Genomic DNA, 11,278 nt, shown 5'->3' with positions numbered 1-11,278 from the left:
GGAAATGACACAGTAATTGATGTGATCAGTGGCTCCCCATATGAATGATGCGGAGCTGGCTGATGGAGTACCTGTGTTTTCTGTTAATTGTTAATCCAAAATTAGCACAAACAGTAGAGATTCTATCCATCCTTTGCATCTCAGCTTCAGAGGCTGCATTGAGTGCACAATCATCTGCAAATAGAAGATCATGCACTATACTCCCTCCATTTTGGTCTTGGCTTCTAGCCTTTTCTAGTTAAAAAAAATTTCCATCATTGCAGTAGCTGATCTTGAGGTCATATTCATCCTCACTGAAGGCATTTGATAACATGCTGAAAATATCATGCTAAAAAGTATGGTAGCAAGGACACATTTTTGTTTTACTCCATTGATGACTAGGAAATCTCAAGAACACTGTCCACTCTCCAGAACCCAGGTATGCATGCCATCATGAAATTGATGTACAACTGATGAAATTCTCTGGACAACCAAATTTTGATATAATTTTCCATAAACCCTTGTGATGGATGATATCAAAGGCCTTACAGATGTTGTATACAGACCTCTGTTTTGTTCCTGGAATTTTTCCTGGAGTTGTCGGGTGGCAAACACCATATCGATTGTTCTGCTACCCTTTCTGAAGTCACCAGCTCTCAGGAAGGTGACCAACGTCCAGGTAAAGTAGCAGTCTATTGAAAAGAATTCTGGCAAGAATCTTACTAGCAATGACTAAATGAGAAATACCCGCTGTGCATGACAGTCTTTTCCCTTTACCTTTATAGAGATAGATAATGGAGGCATCCTTGAATTCTTGGGATTAACCTCTCCATGCCATATAACCTGGCAAATTTCAGTCAGTTTTTGGATGAGCAATGGACCCTCCACATTGTAGAATCAGCACCAGGTGCTTTACTACTTGAAAGGATCCTAATGACATTTAAAACCTCTTCAGTTGGAACTAGGGATTGATTGACTTCAACTTGAGGTAAGCTGTCTGCATTGATTGATGATGGTCTGTTAAGAACACTATGGGGGTAGCTAGGTGGTTCAGTGGATAGAGCACCGGCCCTGGAGTAAGGAATACCTGAGTTCAAATCCGGCCTCAGACACTTAATAATTGCCTAGCTGTGTGGCCTTGGGCAAGCCACTTAACCCCATTTGCCTTGCAAAAAAAATAAAAAAAATAGAACACTATGGAAATGTTTAGCCCATCTCTCTAGGATCAAGTCCCTATCATTAATCAATGTGGATCCATCAGCACTGACTAGTTGAGGTGTGCCATATGTCTTTTGGCCTATAAATAGCTTTCAGGGTATCATAAAAGAATTTTACTTTGTTTCTGTCTCCATAAAATTGAATTTCTTTTGCCTTCTTACTGAATCATCTTTCTAAGCTTCACTTGGACTTTACTTTTAATGGAATTAAAGCTGCCTTCTCAGAAGTGGATGAACTATTCTGCTATTAAACCCTGCAGAGTTCTCATTTTTTATTTATCAGTTTCTGTATTTCCCCATCATTTTCATCAAACCATTCTTGGTATTTGGGATTGTTTGGCCCTGCTGTACAACAGACATCTGAAAACTGCCTCTCCTTTTCTGCTCCACTGTCACTAACTATGTGCTGGCTCAGTTTTCCCTCCAAGTTAGAAAGAAACTGTCCCTGCTTAGAGAGACAATCTAAACTCTTGACACTAAGTCTTTTAGTATTCATTTCGCTTTGGGGCCACTGCTTTGGTTGAAAATGAATATTTAGTTTAGAGAGAATGAGACTGTGATCAGTCCAGTACTCTGCACCATGCATTGCCTTTGTCTGTCACTCTCACATCCTGTCTGTCTCTTCATCATATAGTACAATAGATGCCATTTTTTCCTACTAGGGTATGTATGTATATATATATATATATATATATATATATATATATATATATATATATCCAGAAAGTTTTATTGCATTTGGGTAAATAGAAGACAGAGTTTGAGATGAGGTCATGAGACACATAATTCTTCAGTAGAAGGTAACCATTGGGGCAGCTAAATAATACAATGGATAGAACAACAGCCCCGGAGTCAGGACAGTTTAAATACGGCCTCAGACAATTAAATATTGTCTAGCTGTGTGACTTTGGGCAAGTCACTTAATCCCATTGCCTTAAATAAAAAAAAATAGCAATAATTGACAATAATAATGTGCTTTCAAAAAAAGTGGTGACTATTGTTGCTGCTGTTTTCAACTCCATTCTTCCCAAGACTCCCTGCTATGTCTTTCTTTAACTTCATCAAGTGTTCATCATGGTGGGAGCGTAGGTACTGATAATGGTGGCATGGCATTTTCCTGGAAGTGGCAATGTCATTGTCATGAGCCTGTCATTCACTCCTTTTGGTAAGCATTCAAGAATGTTGACTAGATTAGTTTTGATTGCAAAATCTACCCCATCTTCACCAAATTCCCTTTCACTGTGACCACTCCAGAAAAAACATGTTTCCAGCTCCAACTTCAGTAAGCTGGCCTTCATTTGCCAGCTTTGTTTCACTCAGGGTTGCTATTTGGATACCATCCCTACTGAGTTTTCTAGCAACAAGAGCTGTTTGTTTTTCAGGTCTATTGAATCTTGTGTTATCTATGAGTGTATGCATGTTCCATGCACTGATGGTGAGTGGAACCTTGATTCCTTTTGTGTCCTTTTGTGTCTTGACTGCACTGTGGGATTCCCTGCCTGTCCTGGTAATGTTGGGTAAGCAGATAATTTTTAGGACACCTTTTCTAGCCCCATCATCGAATCAGGAGGTGAGCAGTGCCATTCTTAAAAGGGCTGCTCAGTCACCCGGTGGCTACCGAGTCCCACTGCTGCTTTGAGTGGAGAAATAATCCTATGACCTGCGCTGACTGTGTGCAGGTTTGTAACTCCAGCTCTCAATGTCTCTGCACCTTCTGCTTCATCACTTGCCTGTCAACACAGGACTTTGAGGAATGGTTATGAGTGATGTCTTTTGTACATAAAATGGATTTAAGTGAGGTAGAGCTGCACAAATTCAATAGCTTCACTCTCTCCTACAATGTCATCATGATCCACCTTAGCAAGACAGAGTCAAGACAAATGGTGATGGAAATGCAGTAGATGACCCTGACATCCTCAGTGTCTAACCAAGCTCCAAGCTCTCCACAGCACCTGCTTCAGCTGGCTTCATGGCCATTGGAATGAATTGTTCTCTTCTGCCCATTCCACCAGTGGAAGGCTTCACATGTTTGGGGCAGACACCCCCCATTATTCACTGATGAGTTTGAGACTCCCTGGGTTAACCTCAAACTGGTTTAGCCTGCCTGCCAAAATGGTTTATTGGGGTTTGGCTGCTCTGCATGCTACAGCTTCTTGGAGCCACAGGTGAGAGTTAAGTGGACATGAAAGGTGGAATGCAGCTTCGAAGAGAGCCAGGAAGCCCTCACACCAAGACACTAGTCTTCCCTGAACATGCCCTCCACCCAGGGCCTAGGTATAGGAAAGCCTTGGAGCACATGCTATCATCTCTGACCACTTGGTAAAATTTCCTTCTCTTCCTTCCATTTTTTCTTCAAGCTTTTTCCTCATTATGCAAACTATTCTACTTTCTTTTACACACTCTATTTTTTTTGTAGGTTTTTGCTAGGCAATGGGGTTATGTGGCTTGCCCAAGGCCACACAGCTAGGTAATTATTAAGTGTCTGAGACCGGATTTGAACCCAGGTACTCCTGACTCCAAGGCTGGTGCTTTATCCACTGCGCCACCTAGCTGCCCCCTACACACTCTATTTTCAAAGGTATTTTGATTTGTAGTACAAAGTACAAAGTTACAAAGTGGATTTTATATTTACTCCCCTTTAAGTTGACATAGTGCTGGTGAGAGAGGGTCAGAAAACTGACTAGAGCAAAGCTGGTTCAACATTCCTCCTCTCATAATGAGAAGGGGAGGGAGTAAGAAATTGGCTCCCTTCAGGGGACCTGTACTAAGGTTACAACAGTGAAAATATTGCATCCCAAACACTAGACCATGAGATCTCCCCAGACTCCCACCTCGAGAATGAGGAGTGAAAAAAGAAATTCCAAGAGGAAATGTGGTTTACATATCTTGTGACAGAGAAGCCTGAGGGTTGTTAGCCTGATTTTTACATTAACCATTAAATTAAGTTACAACACTTTCATAGGCACACACACAGAACCGTTAGTAGAATCTTAATAGCTTACAGAACAAACAAAGCATCTTCAAGTTATCTTCCTAAGACAAGTTTCTCTTGTAGGAATTGGACAATTAAAATTCAGATAAGGTTTTCTCTGACTCTAAATTAAAAAAAAAACAGTCAAGCAAGTATAGGCAACTCTTTGGAGGGAGAGACTGCTAGAAGGAAAGGAAGCTAGCTGATGAGAAGAACTTTTGGTTTAAGAAAAACTTAATAGTAAGAATTAAGAGAACAGGCTTTTCCCTCCCTAGGTGACATTTGCAGGGAAATAATCCATTGGCACCTTCCTAGTTTGAAAAAAAAAAACCAGAAAGGAGATTGTTTGTTACCTAGAAGGGTTTCTGTTATAAATGGCTCAAGAATACTTAGTCCAGAGTGATTAAAATGGTTTTTAATTAAAATATCTTAACAAAATGGCACACCTCTCAAGGTGGGAGAGAGGGGGTTTGGAAATCCCAAAATGCAAGGTCTTTTTATGTACTTTGAAAGGTCCTGTTCCTGCCTCATCATGCCAATCATAGAGTGGGAACACAATCTAAATTTGATACATTAGTTCCCATACATTTCTCTCACCCTACTCATTATATTAATGAGAAATAGTAGCTAGATCTCTTTGAGCATGTTTGGAAAAAGTGAAGACTAGGATAACTTAAAAACAGGTGGGGCAATCTCATCAGTTTTTGATCAGATAGACTCTACCTGCCTATAAGGCAACAATTTAGGCAGAGTCCAGTCTTTGTAATGTAAACTAACAGACCTCCCTTCATATTCTTGTGGAACCCAAACACCCATATATATTCATCACAGTTTCTTTGGGGAAAAAAAAAAACAAGCTCTTGTCATCCCTGATTTGCATTTATTAAACTTCTCTAAGCCTAGGTAGAGAAGTCTGCTGTAAAATTTAGGAATTCTCAAAGTGTGGCATAATCTTTTGAGGAGATCCATTAGGACAAAAAAATAATACTAACATTTAATTTCTAAATATTAAATATCTAGCTATAACCCACATAAGTAAAATCTGTTTTAGGATTCCTTAGTAATCTTTTATAAATAAAAGATATTATTTATTTTGAATTTTACAATTTTTCCCCTAATTACTCTTTACATTGTTTCCATGGTATACACTGATCTAAGTTGAATGTGTTGAGAGAGAAATCATATCCTTAAGGAAGAAACATAAGTATAAGAGATAGCAAGATCAGACAATAAGATATCAGTTTTTTTCTAAATTAAAGTTAATAGTCCTGGGTCTTTGTTCAAACTCCACAGTTCTTTCTCTGGATACAGATAGTATTCTCCATTGCAGACAACCCCAAATTGTCCATGATTGTTGCAGTGATGGAATCAGTGAGTCCATCAAGGTTGATCAACACCCCCCATGTTGCAATTAGGGTGTACAGTGTTTTTCTGGTTTTGTTCATCTCACTCAGCATCAGTTCATACAAATCGCTCCAGGCTTCCCTGAATTCCCATCCCTCCTGATTTCTAATAGACAATAATAGACAATGTTCCATGACATACATATACCACAGTTTATTAAGCCATTCCCCAACTGAAGGACATTTACTTGATTTCCAATTCTTTGCCACCACAAGCAGGGCTGCTATGAATATTTTTGTACAAGTGAAGTTTTTACTCTTTTTTTCATAATCTCTTTAGGGTATATCCCCAGCAGTGGTATTGCTGGATCAAAGGGTATGCACATTTTTTGTTGCCCTTTGGGTGCAATTCCAATTTGCTCTCCAGAAAGGTTGGATGAGTTCACAATGCATTAGTATCCCAGATTTACCACATCCCTTCCAACACTGATCATTGTCCTTTCTGGTCATATTGGCCAGTATGAAAGGTGTTAAGTAGTACCTCAGAGATGTTTTAATTTGTATTTCTCTATAGAGATTTAGACCAATTTCTCATAAGACTATGAATCACTTTGATTTCCTCATCTACAAATTGTCTTTCCATATCCTTTGACCATTTGTCAATTGGGGAATGGATTGTTTGTTTTTGAAAATTTTACTCAGTTCTCTGTATATTTTAGAAATGAGTCCTTTGTCAGAAATAGTAGTTGTAAAAATTGTTTTTCAATTTACTACACTTCTTTTGACCTTGGTTACTGTGGTTTTGTCTGTGCAAAAGCTTTTTAATTGGGGCAAGTAGGTGGCACAGTGGATAAAACACCAGCCCTGGAGTCAGGAGTACCTGGGTTCAATTCTGGTCTCAGACACTAAAATAATTACCTAGCTGTGTGGCCTTGGGCAAATCACTTAATCCTGTTTGCCTTGCAAAAACCTAAAAACAAACAAACAAAAAAACCCAAAAGCAAAAAAAAACCTTTTTAATTTCATATAATCAAAATTATCTACTTTGTTTTTAATCATGGTCTCCATCTCTTCCTTGCTATTCCCTTTCCATAGTTCTGACAGGTATACTACTTTTTGATCTTCTAGTTTGCTTATAATATTGTTTTTTATGTCTAAATCCTGTATCCATTTTGATTGGTGTAGGGTGTGAAGTGTTGGTCTAATCCAAGTTTCTTCCATACTAACTTTCAATTTTCCCAACAGTTTTTATTCCAATAGCTGGATTCTTCAGGTTTATCAAGCAGCAGATTACTATAATCTTTTCCTGATATTGCACCTAGTCTATTCCACTGGTCCTCCACTCTATTTTTTAGCCAATACCAGTTTTAGATCTGGTAAGGCTAAATGTCCTTCTTTTGTACTTTTTTTCATTGAATCCCTGGAAATTCTTGACTTTTTATTTCTCCATATGAATTTACTTCCAATTTTTCCTTACTCATTAAAGTAATTTTTTGGAATTCTGATTGGTAGGGCACTAAACAAGTAGTTTGTTTTGGTAGAATTTTTCATTTTTATTATATTAGCTTGACCTATCCATGAGCAGTTGATGTATGCCCAGTTATTTAAATCTGATTTTATTTGTGTGAGAAGTGTTTTGTAATTGTTTTCAAAACACTTTTGAATTTACCTTGGCAGGTAGACTCCCTGGTATTTTTTATTGCCCAAGGTTCTTTGAATGGGATTTCTCTTTCCAGCTCTTTCTACTGTATCTTGCTCCATATATAGAAATGTTGTGGATTTATGAGGGCTTATTTTATATATCTATGAATTTGCTAAAGTTGCTAAATATTTTTAGTAGTTTTTAAGATGAATTTTTGGTGTTCTCTAGGTATACCATCATGTCATCTGCAAAAAGTGAGAGTTTTGTCTCCTACTTTCCAATTCTAATTCTTTCAATTTCTTTTTCTTCTCTTATTGCTGAAGCTAACATTTTCAATACACTATTGAATAGTAGGGGTGATAATGGGCATCCTTGTTTCACTCCTGATCTTATTGGGAATGCCTCAAGCCTAGCCCCATTGCACATAATGCTTATTGATGGTTTCAGATATATACTGCTTATTATTCTAAGGAACCGTCCATTTATTCCTATACTTTCAGCATCTATTGATATAATCATATAATTTCTTATAGGTTTGTTGTTGATATAATTAATTATACCAACAATTTTCCTAATATTGAACCAGCCCTGCATTCCTGGTATAAATCCTACTTGGTCATAATGTATTATCCTAGTGATAACTTGCTGTAATCATTTTGCTAAGATTTTACTTAAGATTTTTGCATCTATATTCATCAGGGAGATAGATCTACAATTTTCTTTCTCTGTTTTTACTCTTCCTGGTTTAGTTATCAGAACCATATTGGTGTCATAGAAAGATTTAGGGAGAGTTCCATCTTCACCTGTTTTCCCAAAGGGTTTATATAGAATTGGAACCAGTTGATCCTTGAATGTTTGATAGAATTCATTTGTGAATCCATCTGGCCCTGGAGATTATTTCTTAGGAGTTCAATAATGGCTTGTGGAATTTCTTTTTTTCTGAGATGGGTTTATTTAGGTATTTAATCTCTTCTTCATTTAACCTGGGCAACTTATATTTTTGTAAATATTTGTCCATTTCACTTAGATTACCAAATTTATTGGCATTGAGTTGGGTAAAATAATTCAGAATTATTACTTTAATTTCCTCCTCATTGGTGGTGAGTTCACCTTTTTCATTCATGATACTAGCAATTTGGTTTTCTTCTTTCTTTATTTTAATGAAATTGACCAGAGGTTTATTAATTTTATTGGTCTTTTTCATAAAACCAACTCTTGGTTTTATTTATTATTTCATTAGTTTTCTTGCTTTCAATTTTATTAATTTCTCCTTTAGTTTTTAGAATTTCTAATTTGGTATTTAATTGGGGGGGTTAATTTGTTCTTTCTCTAATTTTTTTTGTTGCATTTTTAGTTCATTGACTTCCTCTTTCTCTAATTTATTCATGTAAGCATTTAAAGATATAATACATCCCCTGTCAGTTGCCTTGAGTAAATCCCATAGGTTTTGGTATATTGCTTCATTATTGTCATTATCTAGGATGAAATAATTCTTTCTATAATTTGTTGTTTGATACACTTATTCTTTAAAATGAGGTTATTTGGTTTCCAATTAGTTTTGGGTCTACATCTCCCTGGGCCAATACTGCATATGATTTTTATTGCATTATGATCTAAGAAAGATGGATTCACTATTTCTGCCTTTCTGCAATTGATCATTAGATTTTTATGCCCTAGTACATGGCCAATTATAAGTGCCAGGTACTTCAGAAAAAAAGTATATTCCTTTCTATCCCCATTCAATTTCCTCCATAAGTCTATCATATCTAGGTTTTTCTAACAATCTATTTACCTCCTTAACTTCCTTCTTGTTTATTTTATGATTAGATTTATATAAATATGAGAGTGTGATGCTGAGATCTCCCACTAGTAGAGTTTTGCTGCTATGTCTTCCTGTAACTCCTTCAAGTTAACTATGAATTTGGATGCTATACCATTGGGTGCATACATATTTAGTATTGAAATTACTCTATTGTTTATGGTACCTTTTAGGAGGATATAGTTTCCTTCCCTATCTCTTTTAACACCATCTATTTTTTGCAGCTGCTTTGTCTGAGATAAGGATTGCTACCCCTGCTTTTTTCAATTCAGCTGAAGCAAAATATATTTTGCTCCAACCATCTACCTTTACTCTATAGGTATCTCTCTACTTCAAATGGATTTCTTGTAAGCAACATATTATAGGATTCTATTTTTTAATCTGCTTTGTTATTCATTTACCTTTTAAGGGAGTATTCATCCCATTCACATTCAAAGTTATAATTACCAACTCTTTATTGCCCTCCATGCTATCTTTCCTCTGTTTGTATTCTCCCCATTTTTACATTTTATCCATATTCCTCAGTATTTTGTTTCTGAAAACCATTACCTTCAGTGTGTTTGACCTCCTTTCTTTCCCCTTTCCCTTTGCCCCTTCTTCCTTCCCTTCCTTTTGTTAGCTTCCCCCTTTTCCTCCCCCCTTCCCTTTTCCCCTTCTAATACTTGAAAGGCAAGATAAGTTTCTTAACTTAACTGAGTATGTATATGTTAACTTTAAACCAAATCTGATTGGAGTAAGATTCAGGTGGTTCTCACCTCCTTCCTTCTTCCCCCCATTGCAATAGGTCCTTTGTACCTCTTAATGTAATGAGATTTACCCCCTCTAATCTCCTCCATCCTCCAGTGTCCTTACTATACATCTTTTAAAGGATGTATTGTTTTTAAACAATTCTTTCTGAGTCACAGAAAAGTCATGAGTATCCTTCACTTCTGGCTAAGTATATTCTTTCTAATAGAGTTACAATTCTTGAGAGTTATTAGAGTCTTCCTCCCAGGTAGGGATAAGATAGCTAGTCTCTTCTTATTGGAAAGCAATTTCACAGATAAGTCATGAGTGTCTATCACTTCTGGGTAAGTATATTCTCTCTAATAGAGTTACAATTCTCAGGAGTTATGAGAATCTTTCTCTCAGGTGGGAATATAACCAGTTTCATCTTATTGGATAGCAGTTTTTTTCTTTACCCCCCCTTTTAAAAAAATCCTTTTCATATGCATCTTGTGTCTCCTGTTTGATGTTCAAATTTTCTACTTAGCTCTGGTCTTTTCATCAGGAAATGTTGGAAGTCTCTCATTTCTTTAAATGTCCATCTTTTCCCCTGGGAAAAAAGACTCAGTTTTGCCAGATAGTGGATTTTTGACTGCCTTCTAAGCTCCCTTGCTCTTCAGAATATCTCATTCCAGGCCCTTCAATCCTTTAATGTTGATGCATCCAGGTCCTGCATAATCCTTACTGTGGCTCCTTGGTATTTAAATTGTTTATTTCTGGCTGCTTGCAGGATTTTCTCTTTTATCTGATAGTTCTGGAATTTGGCCATAATATTTCTTGGTATTTTCATTTTGAACTCACTTTCTGGAGGGGAGCAATGTATTCTTTCAATAACTATTTTGCCCTCTGGTTCCATGATATCAGGGCAATTTTCCAGTGCTAAATCCTGTAATATTAAGTCCAGGCTTTTTTTTTTTCTCTTCAATGTTTTCAGGAAGACCAATAATTCTTAGATTTTTCTCTCCTCGTTCAATTCTCAAGGTCAGTGGTTTTGGATGAACAATAAATATGTTCTTCTATTCTTTTGATCTTTTGTTTTTGTTTAATGGTATCTTGTTGTCTCATGAAGTCATTAGTTTGCACAGATTCCACTTTTTTTTCAGAGAGGAATTTTCTTCATTTACCTTTTACAACTCCTTTTCCAGTTGGTCAATTCTATTTTTGAAGGAGTTTTCCATTTGCCCAAGTATAGTTTTGAATGAATTATTTTCTTTTTGCACTTATCCAATTGAGGATCTGAGAGAATCATTCTTATTTTGGATTTGTCCAATTGTATTTTCCAAGGATTTGTTTTCTTGTTGTGGGATGTTAATTTTCTCTTGCAATGTGTTAATTTTCTCTTGAGTTTCTTTTTTCAATTTTTCTAATTGACTTTTAAATTCCTTCCTGATTTCTTCAGGAAGGCTGGAGATTAAGTCATATTCTCAGAAGTTCTAAATCTCTTTGGGTTAGAATCTGTGACTTCAAAGTAATTCTCAATGGGGCCTCCTTTCACTCGCCTTTCTTCATTTTCCTAGGATCTTGTGTTGGAGGAGGGGCTGG

This window comes from Macrotis lagotis, chromosome 5, assembly GCF_037893015.1.
Source record: "Macrotis lagotis isolate mMagLag1 chromosome 5, bilby.v1.9.chrom.fasta, whole genome shotgun sequence".
Lineage (NCBI taxonomy): Eukaryota > Metazoa > Chordata > Mammalia > Peramelemorphia > Peramelidae > Macrotis > Macrotis lagotis.
Note: the sequence above shows the minus strand (reverse complement) of the source record.